Source organism: Mus musculus, chromosome 2 (assembly GCF_000001635.26).
Source record: "Mus musculus strain C57BL/6J chromosome 2, GRCm38.p6 C57BL/6J".
Classification (NCBI taxonomy): Eukaryota; Metazoa; Chordata; class Mammalia; order Rodentia; family Muridae; genus Mus; species Mus musculus.
In genome coordinates this window covers 122704536-122725004 of record NC_000068.7, presented here as the reverse complement: position 1 = coordinate 122725004, position 20469 = coordinate 122704536, and the positions used below count along the sequence as shown (strand labels likewise).

The following is a 20469-nucleotide window of genomic DNA, read 5'->3' as shown; positions in this document are numbered from 1 at the left end:
ATATATTCTGCTCGCTACTGCATCCTCCAAGCACCTCAAAGACTTTTTTCTTCTGTGGATGTTCTGTCCCAGCTTACCAGCAGCATATATGTTAACAATTGCACTGTTAGTATGCTGCCTGCTACCAACGATGACATCCTCATTGCTAGCTTGCCTGAGAGCTGCTAGCATAGCATGATCCCAACCACCCCAGATGGAATTCCCTCGGAAACAGATTCTAAGGCCAGGGTTTCATGCAGTTTTATTGACAGATATTTTCAGGGGCATACCTGTAAGGAACTGAAGAAAGTGGGACTTGGTGGTAGAGAGCTAAGTTGCTTAGTAGTTGCATGAGAGACATTGCCTGGTCCTGAGGAAAGTTCTAGATCTGTAAAGACTCTTCACATTGTCTCAAATAAATGCCAAGGATCCAGACTTTGTACACCTTTGTTCAGCCTTTGTACTGCATCTCTTTAGTCAGGGTCTCAGTTCTGTAAGTCAGCAGCAGCCAAGTGTTGCCTCTGTGCCAACTGGGAGCTCCTAGCAGCACACCTGAGCACACTGACTGGTCACTACTCACGCCAGAGATTCTAGATCAGTCAGTAAACAGAATCACAAGCCAAGGGAAAGAAACTCACCAAAGCCATCCAAAAAGAGATTATGGAAGTGACATATATGCATGGAGAAGTATGATTCTAAAACAAACCTCAGAAAAACAGCGAGTAGAGAAACAATTAATGGAGCCATTCGTTGAAAATAAATCGAGGTTGGTCATTACCTCCCTGGCTCCCCGAAGCAGTCCTCCCTCAGTCCCACTGCCCCCTTGTGCATCACTTCCAGACATCTTTCCTGTGGCTGCCCCCTCCCCACATTCTTGAAGAGATAGTCCATATCTCCCCCTTGGCTCTCTTTCAGGATACATGATGCTCAGGCCTCCATCCTCAGCTCTCACCTGGTTCCCAATGCAGAATCACTTCCTGCCATCTCCAGACAGCCTCTTCCTTAAGTACCTTAAATTCTACTTACCCGAACCCAGATTCTTTGGGCCAGATCCAAGGGCCATCAGACTCTCACTGCTATTTAACATGGCTCTTCTTTCTCTACATTCCTTGCATTCTGCCTTTTGTGCTTTTTACTTTCTGGATCTACCACATCCTTCCACGTCTTTGTGTCTTCACATACTCTGTCCCATCTGGAACATGCTTATTTATCTTCTCCTGATGATCAGAATTCAACTCATTGTCCAAAGCCCTTATCACCCTAGTGAGACGTTCTTTCCTAGAACCACAGTCAAATGAATCTCTGCCTCCTAAAAGCTCTGCCTCCAGGCTTTATCTGAAATAAATCCACTACCAAGATCTACTCCGAACCATACTTCCTGAGTTTGTATCAGTCTCTCCCAGTACATTGTGACTTCCCTCAGGACTTTAACTAACCTGTTTCGCCTATCACCACCACCATCATCATCATCATCTTCAAACTCACATGGACCTCACAAAGGTATTCACATTACTGGCTTATATCGGAAGTAACAAATAACTCAAAAGTGTCACAGTCAATAATTATTCAATAAATAGTTATTTGTTACCCTTCTCATCCTAAACCTAGAAGAGCAGCTTTCCCTTGTGTTTAGAGCAGGAGGATCAGGAGAAGGAAGGAAGGCAGACCCACGGGAAGAACTTGGGGAGGAGCCAATAGTCCTCCCCGCTGATACTATATTTTAGGCATTGACTAAATTTTCAGGCTAGATTTATTTTGTGGGATTAGGAGATCCTGCAGTGTCACCTCCTATGATTTATTCTCTCTGTTTCTCTCTTCACTTCAGCTTTGCTGAAATAAGTTGACAGCTTAATTTTAAGTTATAAAAGTTAAATATACTTCTAAAACAGAGACATTCTTCAAAACAACTGAATTGACCACAAAGACAACAAATACACTAACTGAGTATGTGCATGTCATGGAATGAACTGTAGTATTGAGAGGGTCAGTTGCTAGCACACAGAACATGGAATATTTCCAAATTTATGATAATTCGCTCTGTTATACTTCCATTCACAAGATGCTCTGAACCGGGCAAAACCCATCTAGAGTGATAGGAAGCAGGTCAGTACTTTCCTGGGCTGGAGATAAGGTAGACTGACTTATCTAAGGTACAAGGAAACATTTTATCTTTATGTTTTTATGTTTTAGATCTTGGTAGTGGATTTATTTCAGATAAAATAAAGCCTAGAGGCAGGAATTGGAGGAGGTAGAGATTCATTTGGCTGTGCTTCTAGGAAAGAAAGCACTAGGTAAGGTGATAAGGGTGCTGGACAATGAGTTGAATTCTGATCATCAGAAGAGGGCAAATGTGGTAAAATACACGTAAGATTTACCATCTGTCTTAGTTTGGGGTTTATTGCTGTGAAGAGACACCATGACCATGGCAACTCTTTTAAAGGAAAACATTTCGCTGGGGCGGGTGGGAAGCATGGCAGTGTGTAGGTGACATAGCACCACCAGAGGAACCAAGAGTTCTACATCTTGATCTGAAGGCAGCAGAAGGAGACTGTATACTACGCTGGGCATAGCTTGAGCATAGGAGACCTCAAAGCTTGCCCTCACAGTGACACACTTCCTCCAACGAGGCCACACCTACTTTAACAAGGCTTACCTCCTAATAATGTCACTCTCTATGTGCCAAGCATTCATACACATGAGTCAAGGGGGCCATACCTATTCAAACCATCACCACAATAGTATAGCCACTTTTAAGTGTAACAATTTTGATCCAGGCAAGGTACTTTCCTGGTTTCTACCTAACCATCTACCATCTATATCCTACAACCAAATATACAATCCATCTCTGAATTATTTCCCCATCTCAAGAGTCCTTGCATTGTTCACTTAGCTTATTTAACGTAAAGCTTTCTTTCATCCCCTAGGATCCTTCTGAATTGTCGGCTTCCAGTGGAAGAGCTCCACGCAGCTTCCTTATATCTGATGATTTGAACACACTGTTCACATCTGCAGCTCCACTCCACTCCCTGCTACATTCTGTTCCCTGCTCTAGGAGCCAAAGTCTTTAGATAAAGAACATAATCTGTTTATTTATGTGCACTACTTCCCAGTCCTCTGTCTAAATATTTGACAGATAAGTAATTTGATCTTTGTAAAAACCTTTATAAAAGGCAAGATAAACCTGGGAGAAAGGTGTCATGTGCACAGGGCTGCAGGGATTGGAGAAAGTCCCAAAGAAAGCATGTTAGGTGCAGCTGTCAAGGCACGTGTGTGAAAAGAATCCTGGAGGTGCCAGTAGGGCATAAGTTGGTTCTGCAATGAAGGAATTTGTAGAGATAAAAGAATAAGGATGGTTGATAAGCCTGAAGAACACAGGACAGCAGAAGGTAAGAACATAGCAAGCACTAGGCAGTCTTGAGCTTTGGAATAGTTCGTAGGTTTCATTCCTTGCCCACCCTACCCCAGCTCTCACAGACCTTACATGATTTATGTTGCTGTTTCATTCTTACTTCTTTCCCCTTCATCATACCAGATAGCTTTTTCTCATCACTGTGACAAAATGCCCAACAGAAGAGGGGAAAAAAAGTTTAATTTGACTCCTGGTTTCAGAAATTTTAGTCCATCAGGGTGGGGCAGACATGGCAGGATGGCTCTGAAGCATTAGAAGTCTGTGATGATGTAGAAGAAAGCAGAAAACAGAAGAGAAAGTAAGGCCAGATCCTAACCCTCAAAGACCCACCTCTAACAATGTACCCTATCAGGCATGCCTCACCTCCCACAGATTAAGTAATTTCCCAAAACAGTGCTACCAGCTGGGGACCAGGTGTTCAAACACATGAATCTGTGGGGTTGGGACAGAGCATATAGATGGGGAGGGTCAAGGGAGAGAACTCCATAATACACAGCTATCAGGCAGTCATCACCTCTGCTGAGAACATACCCTCCAGTGTGGATGCTCTAAGGTGACCAATGTTCCTGGCCATAATCCCTCACTCAGCCTAACAAACTCAACACTTTCCCACCGTAGGTGGAGGGAGATGACATAGACTTCTCCCAATGGGGAGGAATTCCCAGGCAGAGAGAGTGTCTCCTGGCAGACACTGGTTTTGTTTCTGATTCTCTGACTGAAGTCTAACTTGGCTGGGGTTGGGCTCTGTGAGGCCTGCACAGAGCAATGAAGGAAGAGCCTGGAGCAGTAAGGGAGCCAGGGAGGGATGTTAATTGACAGTTGCCCAAGACAAGTACACTCCGGAGGAGAAAAGACTGACAGTTCAGTGTGTAAAGGTGAGGAAACTGGTTGTACCACAAACTCAACTGTATCTCAGCAGCTGCAGTTACTGGCAAGGGGGAGGTGGCGGGGGAGGAGACAGCAGACTTCAGTATCTGCAGACTGCATGAAAGAAAATTATTCTTCAGAAAGCCCACGTTCACTTTGGTTTCTTTATTTCTATTCTTTCTTGTAGGCAGAGAAATAAATGTGTATCTTCACAGCCAGTGTCTCCACGTTCACCTGCAAAGACAAACATAGCAGGTAAACAGCAGTGCATAGAAGGAGGGGACAAACACCCTCCTCTGTCTAGAATGTTTCCCTAACATTATGGAAAATTCTGGCGACTTTTCCAGAAACACACACGGATTCTATATATTGTAATTACTCGAAGCAGGAATAAAATTCAGAGTTTGAATAAATAGGATGTCTGCATGAAGATAGATTTAAGTTAGACATAAAATGATAGCAGTATGTATGAGCATGGAAAGAAAAAAATGCGAGTTAGAAAGATGGCTCACTGGTTAAGAGCGCTTTGCAGATCTTGCAGAGGACCCAGGTTCAATTCCCAGCACCTACATTGTGGCTTAAGACTGACTGTACCTCCAGTTCTAGGGAATCCAACTTCCTCTTCTGGCCTCATGGTGCATTACATACATGCAGGAAAAAAAATTCCAGACACACAAAATAGAGATACACAAAATCTTTTGAAAAAAGACAGAGGTTGAGATGTACAGCATTTGGGACAGGACTAGTGTTTGAGTGACAACCTTAATCTAGCAGCATATTTTTAAGTTCTTTAAAATAAAGTGACTTTTTTTAAGTAAAGAAAGACAGAAAAAATGACTCTTGACTCTTGTATAGTCATCAAGTAATAATAATTTAAAAAGTAATTATATAGAAATAACAAAAAACTAGGAATAGGCAAAAAATTCTGACATCCATGACCATACACACTAATCAACTGGATGAGAAATGTAAAAAACAGGCTATAATTTTTCACACCATAATTACATAAAAAGGAAATAGAAATGTCAATTTTTTTGTAAAAAGAGACTGTGAAGAAACAACCTATAGTGCACAAAATGCATGGATAAGTGTAAAAAAATATGCTGATGCCCAGCAAAGATGCCCAGCAAGTGTATGGATGCTGTGTCATTACTTCTGCATAGAGTTCTCAAACAATGAAGACTAATAAAGTCATCAAAGCATGTGTGGATGCGAGGTGGGGTGAGAGGTTGACTGGAATATGCAGGAAGAAACATTCTAAAGCTGCCATTAGTCATCAGGAAAACACAAATTAGAGCCCCAATGAATCACACATAAAAGCTGTGCTCAAGGTTAGGCTACAGAGTAACATGGAGTAATGGAAAAATCTAAAAATAAATTCATACATTTGTGGTCACTTGCTCTTCCACAAGGTACTTGCAAAGATGACTCAGTGATGAGGCATCTTTTCAACAGTGTTCAGCCATTTTGACATTCATCTGCAAAAGAATCAGTGTGGCCCATTACCCAACTCCATACTCCAAATCAACTCAAAGGAGCTCATAGTCCAGAACCTAAAAATGAAGTCATGCAGCTCGTAAAAGAAAATACAGATGTAGATATTTGTGACCATGATTAAGCAATGATTTCTAAGATACTATACCCAAAACAATAGCAACAAAAGAAAGCCAAAAGATAAACACAACTTCACCAAAATTAAACAGCTTTTCTGAAATTAATGTGGCTTCTCAGTAAGAAATCATTCTGCATGCTTAGGGATTAATAAAATCAATATCTCTTTAACATAGCACATGTCCATCTCTGGCTAATGTCCAAAGGAAAGCCAGCCACAAACAGAAGATTTTCCTAATGCATACACACCTCAGGCTTATGCATATCGTGTACACTGCCATTCTCAAATCTCTTCAGGTCCCAGGCCCAGGCTATACTTTGAACAATTTAAACAGATACAGGAGACTGCAAGTCTGGCCACTTGGGCAGATAGGAGAGTCTCGCAGCAAAGATATTGCCAGACTTATAAATATATCAGTACTGTTCTTTTCGAACCTAGGTGTTACCCAGGTTCATCCTGCCTACTTGGCACAATTAGGCTTTTGCTGATAGTTAATGGCAGACCAGGACTCACTGGGATCTATACTTTGATACAGAGTTGACCGAATGGCTGCTTGTAAGTCCGGGTTGCCTCCTCTTGCTATGAGACTGGAACCTAACTGGAGATCATCACTGGTGCATAAATATGAGCAGAAACTTTCTCAGCAACCTAAACTTCAACTGTGCTGCAGACCTGCCTTTCCTACAGTTCCTAATAAAGCAGGTTAGTGCGAGAGTTATCTTCCAGCCCTATTGGCGGAGCTCCTTCAGCTAGATTCTGCTGTGTGTCACTTGACTTTTCCTAAGAAAATGTATTAGTGACTCCTTTCTATCATCAACTCCGTGTTTTACATTTCTCCTGTATCATCACCACACCAAAACCCTGACAATCCAAGTGATGGTTTGGAGGTAGTATTAGTGTCACTTACCAGGCTGAAAGCATGGCATCTACTGGGACGTAGTCCAAGAAGCAGAATCATTAACAGGTAGACAAATTATCTACTGCAAGATAATCAGATTACTGTATTTATCATTCCATCCTTGAGAGAGCCAGTTTTGTTTATTATATTAAAGAAAGTAAAACAAAACAAAGCAAAACAGCAGGCCTCATAGCTGAATCCCTCTGGCTTCTGCCTTGATGTGACCTGTTTTGACACCATGAGCCACAGAAGCTGGACTAAATGGGCTATGCGATTAATCAGAGACCATCAGCCTCCAGAACTGGGAACTGTTGATCCTCGTTTCTTTGTTGATTCAGCTGCAAACTAATACAAAATCAGTTGGTGAGACAAGGAGTCATCTCTCAAACATTCCTAATGAGGGCCTAAAGTGGCAGTTTCTTAACAAGTTAAACACATATCTATCCCATAATACAGGGATTCCAGTCCTGGTTATTAGCCTAAGAGAAGTGATAACTAGCTAAGAATATTCTTATGAAATTATCTTTGTAGAGTATATAAGGTTAACTCAGTATCTCTAGTACAATCAAAACAAGGGCAGAGAAGTTCAGATACACCCATTTATAGACAGAATTAGGCTTTCTCTTTGGAAATTGCCATTTTTAAATGGCCTACCAGAATGATTGTTAACTCTTTGTAAAGACACACACTAGTTCAGCAGTATGGGGAAGTCACTTTATCACACAGCTAATCTCACTTAGACCCTGAGGGTACACTAGCCCAGAGCACACCAGCAGCATTGTCCTTGTTTTTAAGCAAAGTGACTTCACAAATGTCACACATGGTCACCCTGGGAATATGTGATTCTATATGTGACAGTTAAAACTTAAATCAGTCTCATTTATCATTCCGTTTCCAGTATCTATCATGTGGTTGTGTGTGTGTGTGTGTGTGTGTGTGTGTGTGTGTGTGTGTGTGTGTGTATAAAGAAACTACTGAATGCCAGACACATAACCATGTGGCCTTCAGGAATGCATCAGTATCAACACTCTACACTAGCCTTATCTAATAAAGTCCTATGTTTACAATACAAATTTATAATTCAAAGTTTTATGTTTAATTTTTAAAAGCTTTTAGGATGAAGAACCCAGTGATTCTTTTTTCAAAATCTTAAAATGATAGCAGAACCTCCAAGGTAATTTACTAACAGGAAACAATAAGAATTATAATGATTACTAGAATGGGTCAATAATAATTCTTGTCCCAGTCTCCTAGCTGAAGAACTGTGCATGATAGGAGCAGAGGCATTCAAAAATCCCTACAGCAGTTAAGGCAAAAGGTAGACGTTGCTGTAACAAATGCATTCTATTTCCAACATTCACCCCCCCCAAAAAAAAATCACATTTCTCAACACATGCCCACATAATCAGAAAGATCTGGGAATTCTATTCTGCCCAGCTATTTAGGGACCTGGGGCCAACTATTGTATCTTCAGTTCTTCATTCAACTGGTGGACTAGAAAAAAAAGAAGACATAATGTGTTGTGGAAAGACTAGAAGTAGCACTGTTACAGTTTATATCTGACTGTTCCCCAACAGATTCATGTGTCTCCACATGACTGTTTTGGAACTTTTAGCAGGTGTGACCTAGCTAGAAAAAGTGGTCTCTTGAGTCATGCTTTGAAAGTGAAACCCACTTCCAGTTCAAGGCCAAGGTCTCTGGCAAGCTGTCTACAAAGATGGAACAAGTCACACCGGAAGTTCCCAGAGATGGATCAGCTTCAATGACCGTGCCTTCCTGTGAAGCTGTCCAACAATGAGTCCCCTTTTCCTTAAATTGTTCTGTTAGGCTTTTGTCACAGCAACAGGAAAAGTGGCTGGTCCAGAAAACTGGTACCAAGAATGAGGCCATCGCTGTGGTAAACCTGACCACATGGCCTGTAGGACTTCAGGGTTGATTTACCAGAGGAACACAGAGGAATTTGGAGCCGCAGGCTAAAAAAAAAAAAAAAAAAAAAAAACCTATAATGCATGTGCCAGCCTTTCTGTTAGGAATGTGGCATGACACTGGTAAGGGAAGGGAACAGAACCACAGCTCCAGTTGGGAGTCAGGCTCTCAGTAACCTAAGGAGTCCCCTAGAGTTTTAGGGAGGTTGAGTAAGGCCAAAGCAGGGTTCATGGATTCACCAAAACAACAGCAAAAACTGCAGGACTAGCCAGGACTAGCCAGATATAGACTTGAGCAAAGAAGGGTGCTCTGAAGAAAGTAAGATGTGCCCAGATAAGGGCATGTGCCTCCTAGTGGGCCACAGAAGGAAAGGAGATGCATCCAAGTGAGGGTACAGGAGCCCTAAGATAAAATAGCTAATTTTCTTTGCCTTGGATGGATTGTGATCTGATCAGATAAGACCAGGAGATGCTAGGGCTGCACAGGGTGTTTAGCTCATGTCCTTTCCTATAAATGGAGTTTCTGGTGAGAGTCTGTCTTCCTTAGGGATTACTGCCATGATGAAACACCATGACCTAAAAAGCAAGTTGGAGAGGAAAGGGTTTATATGGCTTACACTTCCACATTGTTATTCAGCATCAAAGATTCTGGAAAGGAACTCAACAGGACAGGAACTTGGAGGCAGGAGCTGATGCAGAGGCCATGGAGGAGTACGGTTTGCCAGGTTGCTTCCCGTGGCTTGCTCATCCTGCTTTCTTGTAGATCCCAGGACTACCAGCTCAGGGATGTCCCCACTCACAGTGGGATGGGCCCTCCTCCATTAATCACTAATTGAGAAAATGCCTTGCAGCTGGATCTCATACACACATTTTCTCAACTGAGGTTCTTTCCTCTCTGCTGACTCATGTTTTTGTCACGTTGACACACAAAACCAGCCAGTACAGAGTCCTAGAAAATTACAGGTTTATGGCTGGGAAGACCTTGAGCAGATGATAATTGCACTAGAATTCTTGCTTCTCTGCTGACAGGAAGCTTCGATTGGATTCTAGGAGTCTTTCTTCTCATGTCCCTAAAACTTCACCCTGCTTTTTTAGCCTGCTTCATAGGGGACAGAATGCCAACAGACATGCTGACAACGACTGTACTTATGACATTCCAGAGAGATACAAGCAAGGACTCCATACGGAAAGGGGAGAAAAGGCATTCATGTTACTCTGACTGAGAATCTCGTTATAGTCTGCCACCATTCTAAACATTTGAGTGAGGCAGAATGCAAAAGTAATAAGTTAAATAACATGTTAGATAAATTTGAAATAGTGTAACAGGCTACGGCATAGTCATTGCCTGCAGCTTTTAGTTAGGCTTGTGGTGATAATTCAAAGCAAAATGGGGAACAAAAAGATCTGAAATAGAGTTAGTTGAAGAAATAAATGTGACTCCATTTAAAGTTGTGACAGGATGGGTACAAAGCACCTGTAACTGTGAAAGAGACAGTGCCATTAAAGAGAAACCTCACATTTTGCTTAGGAACAATAAGGAAAAATGGCCTGAGTGAAGATGGATAAGCAAATAGATAAATGGATAGATAGATAAATAAATAAGTGGAAAATTCAGTATGAATACAAAAGGCAGATAAACTGATTCCATTATTTTATTTAATCTGTTACAAAGGTTAAGCAAAAATGGGGTCGGGGACAGATTCCCCTATTCTGTTTCCTAATTACTATGCAACTAACCCCAAACAAGTTTGCAGGCCATCAGCTTCAGGATTCCAGTGGTGATGTTAAAGCACAAGTGTGAGTTGATTTAGAAACTTCCCTTTGTAACAAAACCAGAGAATGTTCTTGGTCCAAGGGAAATTTCAGTGTAAGCTACTAGGTGAATCTTCAAATCTATTTTATTATTGAGACACCCAGGTTATTATAGAGACACCCAGGTTATTATAGAGACACCTGGGTTATTATAGAGACACCTGTGTTATTATACAGACACCTGCATTATTATAGACACCTGTGTAATTATAGAGACACCTGCATTATTATAGAGACATTTGCACACCTATATTCACTGATTTGCCACAATGGCCAAGTTATGGAATTAGTCTAGGTGCTGATCAAAGGATGAAGGGATAGTAAAAATGTGTAATATATGCCCAATGGAGTTTTATTTGGCCATAAATAAGAAAAATTTAAGAGGAATAAATGCAACTTGCAGGAATATGAGTAGAACTGAGTATCACTATAAGTAAAATAAACCAGGACCACAAGAGGCAGATACCACATGCTTTCTCTCATATGTGAAGGGGGGAGTGTTAGGGATGGGAAGGGGGGAAAGGCGGAGGGAGAAAAAGAAAGGATACAGATGAGTGAATATGATCAAGGTGTTATATTAATAATCAAATATAAAATTGTGTTTAATATACATTTAATATTTGATATTATAATTATATAATATGTACTATATACTACATACATATAAAACCATGTAGAAAAAAATGCCATGAAACCCATTGTGTTATACAATCAATATGTGCTAATTAAGTGCAAACTCTCATTTTACTACCATGCAACGGATAAATAGGCAAAAGAAAAAATGGCAATGTAAGGTTCTGACTCCTATATAACATAATGAAATAACACCCAGGCTCTGTATATCCATCTGCCTTCCCAGTGTTTAAGGTTTTCATAAGTTCATTAGTTCATCACAATGAATCTACATAAGAAGCTAAGGATCAATGAGCCTCTGACAGGCAGATGGATATGCAGAGCTTCAGAGTCAGTGATTTCATTAGCAAGATCATTAAAGGATCCTAGTATCACCGTTATTCAAAACTCCAGATTTAGGGTGGAGCAATTCTCAAAGACTGAGTTTGGGGGTTTCAAACTCATTTTATCTTGGTGACATATACTCTAAAAACTCAAAAGGAAATATGGCTCAGATTTCTGGTAATATTGGGGGGATGTTAAAGTGAGACATATTAAAGAGAGGGGACTGATTAGTTCAGATTTCTCCTTTATAACACCTTGGGACAGAGATCCTAAACTCTAAGGCAAGTGGAGCCTTTGAGAAATAATTGGATTCCATGGAGATGGAGACCTCAGGAAATTAGTGACAGGAATGATCCCTAAGGGTTCCCTGGTCTCTGCTCCCTGTGAGGACATGAAAAGACGGTTACCCATAACCAGAAAGAGGATCCTTACCAAATGGTGAATGTGCCAGTAGCTTGTTCTTGTTTGTGGTCTTCAATTTCTCAAGAACTGTAAAAATAAAGTCTACGGTGTTCTGAAATCACAGCCCACACTGACCAACATGCTTAGTTTACTATGGATCCTCAAGAAATGTACACACACACACACAGAGAGACAGTTAGAGATAGATGGGTGGTAGAGATAGATAGATAGATAGATAGATAGATAGATAGATAGATAGATAGATAGATAGATAGATAGAGATAGAGATGGGTGGGTGGGTGGATGGATGGATGGATGGACAGATGATGGACAAAAGACAGATCCTCACAATATTCTACTTTGTATTTGACAGGTTAGAGCAAAGTAAATGTACTCTGAGAATGTCAACAAAATCAAGTGCTTTGATCCATGATGAACACATCAAATTAAAGTCCACACATAAAGGACTCCTGGTCACCAAGATTCCTATCTGAACGTGGCTTAATGGTTGAGCAACAATAATCCAGGTTCCTTTCTCACAACTCCACACACACACTTGAGGGCTCATGCACACACTATACACACAAACATGTACATAACACCAAACTATAAGAGAAAATGAAGTAAGCCTATAAAAACAGCTTCTTTAAAGTTATTGAAGGTCTCAGGAGATGGCTGTCAGTACAGTGCCTGGCAGACAAGCATGAGTTCGTGAGTTTGGATTTCCAAAACCTAGCTCCAGCACTCAGGCAGTGGTAGAGAGCAGAGACAGGCAGACCCCTGGAACTCAGTGGCCAACCAGCCTAACTGAACCATGAGCTCCAAGTTCCGCGTGCACACACACACAATGAGCCACTGTAACAATTCTAGCAGGCCAGGGTGCTACTTATACAGAGAATACCAGGAATTTTCTAAAACTGATGTTGAAAACGAAAGCATCAGAGATCCAGGAAAACACCAGCTTCCCTGGAAGGGAACTGAGAATCACAGTAAACCACAGGCCATATCAGAGCAGAAGAGCATGTCACTTCCACCCACCAGCCACATCGTGGTGTGCATGAATCGGAGAGTTCCTGAATTCCCCCATCTTACCAGTAGACTCAGGGTAACATCTTCACAGGAAGTCCTTCCTCTAGCTCTGAGATCTTGCCTATCCACACTCTTCCCACCCTCTGTCAAATGTCTCTTTCTCTAACTCCCAGTATCTTTCCAGAAACTAGAGATATAAGCTTTGGCCTAAGTTCAGTATATAGCACATTTCTGGTATAGGACCTCTATGAAATAGTGAATGGGTAACTGGACAAATGATGAGCTTAAATACAAGACGGCACCTGAGTTCTTTTTGAAGCCCAATGTGACACTGAAGCATCATTAGCCAAAATGTGTCACTGCTCATTTAAATTTGAAAAGAAAAACAAAATGTGTGTGTGTGTGTGTGTGTGTGTGTGTGTGTGTGTGTATGTGTGACATCACTAACCACCAAAGCTAATATAAGAGGAAAATACAAAAGCAGACACCATGATTGCACTAGGCTCAGACAAACTTCATATAAATCTTTATTCGACAGGTTTCCAATTCCATGACTTTGAATAAATCATGTATAAATTCTCCCCAGTGTACAAGCTGGCAGTAAGAGTGTTACCAGGGAAACTGATGTTCCTATTAGGGGTCTTTAATCCTAATATGTTTATTACTTAATAAAAAAATAATTAAGTAGTAAAAAAATACAAATGGACTCAGAAGGGAGCTTGAGGATGCTTTCATTTGAGTATAAAAGAAAAACATAGTACAGATGAGCTGAAAATTCCAGTAGCTACCACGGGGAGGGACAGAGAAATAGCCTTGCCTTTTAAGTTAGGCATGGAAGAGAAGACACTTTTATTAAGAAAGGAACCATGAATTTGACATCAGTGAAGGATAAGCTGGGAAGAGAGATAACACTAACCTAGCAGTGTCTGGGTCAGGCCGACATGTGTGTGACAGGCATATCATCTCATTTAAATCAACACAGTCTAAGAATAAGAGTTACCAGGACTATTTTAAAAGAGGGAGACAAAAAAAGATCTTATAATTCTTTCAAGACCATTGGGTCTACTGGTATGGGGGAGACTTCAACAAAAGGCGTCAATGCCCAGGCAGCAGGCTGAGGCCCCAGTGGGTGCTTGGTGAGCTCTGGCTATGCCAGATCTAGTGCCACAGAGCAGCGAGCAAAGGGCCCCCACTTTCTTGGAACTTAGAGACTACTGACAAGAGTTAGAGGCAGCCACCACCGGTGAGACAATACCACCAACAATGATGAAAGGAGCCAGGTGTGCAGCAGGCCTACAACTAATGGCTCACCTGGACTGAGATAATGGATGGCTCCCTTGGTCAGAGTCACTTAAAGCTTACCTGAGTTAAACACAGAGAAGTAGCGATGAAGAACATTCCAAACAAGACACTGCACATGCCAAGGCCCACGGTACATATCCTAACACACAGATTCCGTGTGGCTATAGCCCAGTGGCACAGGAAGAGTCCCTGAGCTTAGGAGAAATGGTAAAGATGCAGTCATCTTTGTTTTGAAAGGTTTGCGGTGTTTTTAACAGGAACATCTTGGACATCCAGAAGAGATGGTCCTTAACTACAGGGCTACACAGAGAAACCCTGTCTCGAAAAACCAAAAAAACGAAAACAAAAACAAAAACAAAACAAACAAACAAAGCCTACATCTCACGTAAACAAGGACCACTGAAAAATCTAAACATTGATGTTTTAATATTCTTTGGTGGGGGGGGGGGAGATTAACAGAACCAAGTAAAAAGCCTGACCCCTTACATTAGTGCTGGGAGAGGCTCACTGTCACCGGTGTGGTGACCTGGAAGGCAGACTGGATGTAGAGTCCCTAGCAACAATTTTAAATAGTGATAATCTAGATCAAGCCCCAGACACCAATCTACCAATCTAGTCACTGCCTTTTTTTTTTTTTACAACCTGCAAACTAAGAATAGTTTTTACATTTATTAATGGTTGGAAGAAATAGAAAAATCATATTTTATGACATGTAAAAATTACATAGAATTCATAAAAGCGACATGAAACATTTCTATAATAAGATTTTACTGGAAACACCACTGTCATTGGCTTACTATCTTCTGGGTGAGTCTTCAAGCTTGCCACAGCAATGGAGCGGATGTCACAGACACTTCAGTTCCCCCCCCCAAGGCTAAAAGCATTCATTATCTGGCCTTTTACAGGAAGGTCCCAGAAATCTGACCATGTAATCAGACAACTGACAAATGAGCTTTTGTGGAAGCAAATACAAAGTAATATACTTTGAGATAAAAAATTATCCAAATTACTGACAAAGCGAAGACAGGATGGGTAGCTCTGAGACAGCAGCCTGGGCGTATAGGCAGAGCAAGCAACTAAGGCAGAGCAAGCAACACTCCGGCCCGAGAGCTTGGCACAGTGGGTGGGGCTCCTCATCCACAGATCTCATCTGGTGACAGCTTACAAAGAGTGTCCCAGAATGCAAGACTGAAAATCAGCTGCGCATAAAGAATGTATTATTTTGTGCAGTCGCTTTTAAAACTACACATTGACAGTCCAGTGCAATGATGAGCCATCTCCAGTTTCAACTATCCAATAAGACTGAGGGCAGAGGCTGACGTAAAACTGAGGGTTCAAGGCCAACCAGGCAACATTTAAAAATAAAAAGGGCAGGGCTAGAGTGATGGCTCAGTGGTTATGAACACTGACTGCTCTCTAGAGGGCTGAGGTCCAGTTCCCAGCATGCACCTGACAGCTCACAGCTGTCTGTGATTCCAGTGACTCATTGCCCTTCTGGCTTCCAAAGACCCCAGGCATGTACATGATGCACATACATATATGCAGACAAACACCAAGACACATAAAATAGCAATACATAAAACTTTTTTAAAAACACATCACATATAAATAGTAACCATCTGCATTTCATCTAGGAAGAACCATAATAAAGATCTAGAAGCTGTGACTGAATGGCAGGGCTGAGGAATGAATAGCCTATCATCTGGGCTTTCTCTTCTGTCTAGAGTTTAAGGGCCATCATTAATGACTGGCATCTCTTAGGCATTTCCACAATATTTGTTGAAGAAGGAAAGAATATGGTAAGACAAAAAGAGACAAAAGATGAAAGGGAGTGAAAATAGAGGTGGGGAGGGGGATCCAAGGATAAGAGTGACTGGGCATGTCCACGGGGGCTTGGAGCAGAGCTAAGCAAGAGTTAGCAAGCTGTGGCGGTTGGTGGGGAGGAGGGAACCCTGGGTAATGGGAAAGAAAACAGTCTTCTTTAAAACTCCGGGGCACCCTTGCGTCAGCTCTAAGGCAGCTTGGTGTCTCTGGTCCCTAGTTCCTGGAAAAGAGCCTCCAGGACAGGAACACCATATCCTCAGGATATGTGAGACAAGTCACAGTTTCTGGGCATGATTGTTTAGCATGGGCCTGGCTCCACATCTGCAAAGCTGCAAGAGCTAGTTGACCTAAGGACTGGCCTTCATGACTCTAGAGAGCTCTGATGCCATTGCAGTCCTGCCTGCCCGCGACTACCCTCACTCTTGGGCACCTCTGACATTTCTTCCAAAGCCACACCAGTTCTTCCTAGAGTTTCCTGAGGACACCCAGCTCAAGGTGCTGCAGGTTGCAAAAGGCACAAAGTATCTTTCCCAAGTTCGTTTCTCTCCCCACCCAGCAAATCAGTCATATCAAGGTTCTAAAACCTACACTCACCGCCAGGTAAACAGGTAACAGTAAACCAAAGTCCCAAGTCCCAGGAAACCTCTGCAGCCCCAAGCAAACCAGGCTGGCCACCGGCCAGACAGGCTCCATTGTAAATACAATGAGGCTCTTATCTGTCCTCTTCCAAGATCAGGCCTGCTCCAGTGTTCTGCAGCCTGCAGCCTGCATACAGGACATTCAGAGCCACTCCTTCTGGATGAGGGTGGAGATAACCCACCTGAGGTAAGGAGGTCACTAGAGGCAGGATTCCCATCAGAAGACAGACAGCTGGTGGCTAAAGAGCAGAGGTTCCAAAGGAAGCCAGCCAGCCTCTGGCTGTGTTTCTGTGCACACAATGAAGATTAAACAGTACTTGGTATTGGGGAAATATTTTAGCATTTACACCATATGACGACGCCTACAAAAAGGGAAGGCTGCCTTTAATCTTATTTGTAAGTGAACAGCATATAAATTATTAAAATGTAAATAACAAAGAAGATAGTAAATCTTTGCTCCTCAGTGTAAAATAGCTATAGTAATTATAGAGTTTTATATATAATTATCATCTGGCATGCCTGCTATGAGATCTTATTGTGTGGCATAAATCATACACCAAACTCTTTGTGGTTAAGATAGTAATTCCTGCTCAGTCAAGTGTGCTCCTGTAGTCATCTTAAAGCCATTAAAGGTAATTTAGGCTTGGTTTTACTCTTGGATTTTGTTTTGTTTTTCTTTAGGGAACACAAGCAATTCAGCAGCGGTGAGCTTATTATATTTTATTCTGGCAGGACCAGACTAAACATACTTCTTAGAGATTGAAAAAAGAATTAATGCCATTTTTATTTATAAAAGAATTCTGAGAAAAACGTGAAGCACTTGGCAGATTAAAATCTAAATAATCCTCATAATAAGCTCTGGAGTGAGTTTACACAAAGGCCTATTGTATAATAGTTACCAATGGTGAGAGGCCAGAAAGACGTACTTAGGACACAGCTGCTTCTTGTCCAGGTTTAATTCATGAATGCTAATATATTCTTAAAAATAGAGGTAGAATAACTATAATCTATTAGTGAGTTAATAATCAATCGTTCTGAGGAACACAGCTCACCACTAAAACATGCCCTCTTTTGGTTTTCCTATTTCTTTTATTTTATTTTATTATTTATTTATTTACTTACTTACTTACTTACTTTCTTACTTACTTTTTGAGACAGGGTCCCAACTCATAGTTCAGGTAGGATGTCCTCAAACTTATGGCAATCCTCCTGCCTCAGTCTTCCCTGTGCTAAGATTACAAGAATAAGACACAGCCACATCAGACTTTGAATTTTTTCTTAGGAATGGCTTCACCACACTTGCTTTTTAAACAACTAGCTAGACATTTACATTAGAGAATAACGTAAAGCTGTGAGCAGATGACCTAGGATTAAACTATTTACATGAATCAAACCAGTTAAGTATTTCCACGGCTCCTACTAGAAGTGTGATACTAGGTACTATGGATACACAAACAGTTCAGGCTAGATTCTTGATAACTAACATTGTGCATACCCTTGCTCATGATTTAACTTGGGTGCCATGGTCTCTAAAATCTCCCATTAGTAAAGTAAGCAAGGGATCACTTTGATCTTACCATGTCTCTACAAAATGGATAGAAAGACTATGATTCCCTACTTTCCCCCATAGGAACCGAGCTCTGCACTAGTGTGCAGCAAGGGAGCCATAGAGGATGGGGGACAAAATTAGAAGCTGCATCCAGTTTCCCGCATCCCCAGGTGCTCTCATCTGTGATGAAGCACTTGGTCTTCTACCTCTATCTTCAAACTTCCAGTCCAGCCCTGCCTCCAGACTTCACAGTGGAATGCTTACACCCTTAAAGCCCCATCTTATCACATATTCCCCTACATATCACCACAGCATGGACAGAAAGATACTTAGCAGTATTTGCTTTGAAAACTATAGGAAAACAAAATCAAAGTCATTAAGCAATGAACTCAATTGCCTAAATATCTGGCTTTGGGTGATTTTTGCCTGCCTGGGTGGACGTGCAGTTGGGGATCCTTTGATATCTCCTATCTATAGAGGGTTTCTGTGCTTGAACAATTCTCTTGTCTATTTTGGGACCATCATGTTTCCTCCCTTGGGGGACATTTTAAATTGAAACTGGCCATTCTGTTAACAGAATAACTCCTACAGAAAGCATGTATTCTATTACTAGCTATGTACTGCATTGTTATCAGTGTTCATATCCATCCAACAGCATCCATGTCCTGAAAAGAAGAGCACAGTCCAGCACATCCTATGGGAACCTCTGTATCCACACACTCTGAAAAGAGAAAAGCATTCCAGAATATGCAGTATTGAACCTGTTAACTAAGCGTTTCAATTTTTAAAAAATTTCCCACTTTTCCCTGCTTATTTCCAAGGAGAAATTTCCTGAGGAAGTACAGAGGCCTCAAAGCTCTTGGTATTCTATGAAGTGAATCTCTCTATACTCCCTGGATTCTAGATGTGTTTCTTCTGGTGGTTCCATTTGTTCACAGAAAAAAAAAAAAATAACAAGGGAGATGGTGCAGAAGTTGAGTTTGAGCACTAAGACCAACTGGAGTTGAGTTCCCTCCCTGTTTCCTGAGCTGTATGATCTTGATCAAGATACTTAGTAATGAAACCATGTCTTTACCTATATAGAAATAATTGTTGTCAGCGACTGAGCTCTTACCATGTACTAGAAAATATGCATCCTGCTTGTCTTAGGGTTTTATTGCTGTGAACAGACGCCATGACCAAGGCAACTCTTATAGGGACAACATTTAATTGGGGCTGGCTTACAGGCTCAGAGATTCAGTCCATTATCATCAAGGTGGGAACATGGCAGCATCCAGGCAGGCATGGTGCAGGAGGAGCTGAGAGTTCTACATCTGCATCTGAAGGTTCTAGCAGAATACTGGCTTCCTGGAAGCTATGATGAGGGTCCTAAAGCCCACACCCACAGTGACACACCTACTCCAACAAGGCCATACCTCCTAATAGTGCCACTCCCTGGGCCTAGCATATACACACCATCACACTGTTTGACATGCTTTTTTCAGTTTTTATCACAACCCTATGAAGTAGGTATTTCTTATCTTCTATACTTGATAGGCAAGCAAAAAGAGGTTATTATTTAGAGACTATTGGGTAGATTGGCACCAGGATTCAAAGATTGGCAGTGTGACTCCAAAAGCCATGTTTATAGTCACTACCTTCGCCCTAACGATATTTAGTAGCTCATTGAACTCATATAAGTCAGTTCCTGCATAGCCCTTGGAATATAAGCAAGTCCTAAGTAAATGTTAGCTGTTGTATAATGTTTAGCTTTGCTACCAACAGAAACCTGGACCAGAAAACAGGTTTTGACCTAGATTTGTGTCTATCTGAGCTGTTTCTTTTGGCTGTACTGGCAAGGCCTCTTGAGTAATCTAAACAATCTACACATTAAGGGTCACCTAGCTAAAAAGGTAGGCAAAATGGTTGGTAAGATTCTGATGTAATTCAAAAAGAAAAATCTCCAGCCTGGAAATGTTTATATGGGGCATGACGCCTCATATAAAAGAATGCATATTGAGTAATAGCTAGCAGAATTGGAGGCAGTGTTGATAAGTGAGTCATATTTCAGCAGATTGTCTATCGTTACAAGCACCAGAGAAATAAGGCTGTAAATGTGGTTATGTTCCATGCCTTTTGACAGAGGCAATTTGACCCATTTGAAAGCATGATGGTATAAGCAATGCTATTGGTACAAAGGCAGGCTTAGGAACTAGACCCCACAGGATGTAAGAAGAAGAAAAAAGGGAGAATAAAAGGAGTATTTCCAGGTTCTGAAGAAATTTGA

At 41.4% G+C, this 20469-nt stretch overlaps 1 long non-coding RNA gene across 9 annotated transcripts in view; it reads right to left on the bottom strand.

Moving 5' to 3' along the window:
* Positions 1-3548: 3548 nt before the first annotated feature.
* 4930417H01Rik overlaps positions 3549-20469 on the bottom strand; it is an 18818-nt gene continuing 1897 nt past the window's right edge. For 3 of the 9 annotated variants that reach the window (XR_866683.3, XR_866686.3, XR_866689.3), the window contains 5 exons: positions 17801-17883; positions 16837-16942; positions 6775-7110; positions 5641-5733; positions 3549-4489 (listed from right to left, as the gene is read on the bottom strand). This is a non-coding gene — a long non-coding RNA (RIKEN cDNA 4930417H01 gene). The remainder of the gene's footprint in view (positions 4490-5640; positions 5734-6774; positions 7111-16836; positions 16943-17800; positions 17884-20469) is intronic. The other 6 variants (XR_866688.3, XR_866691.3, XR_866684.3 and 3 more) reach the window with 5 other exon arrangements.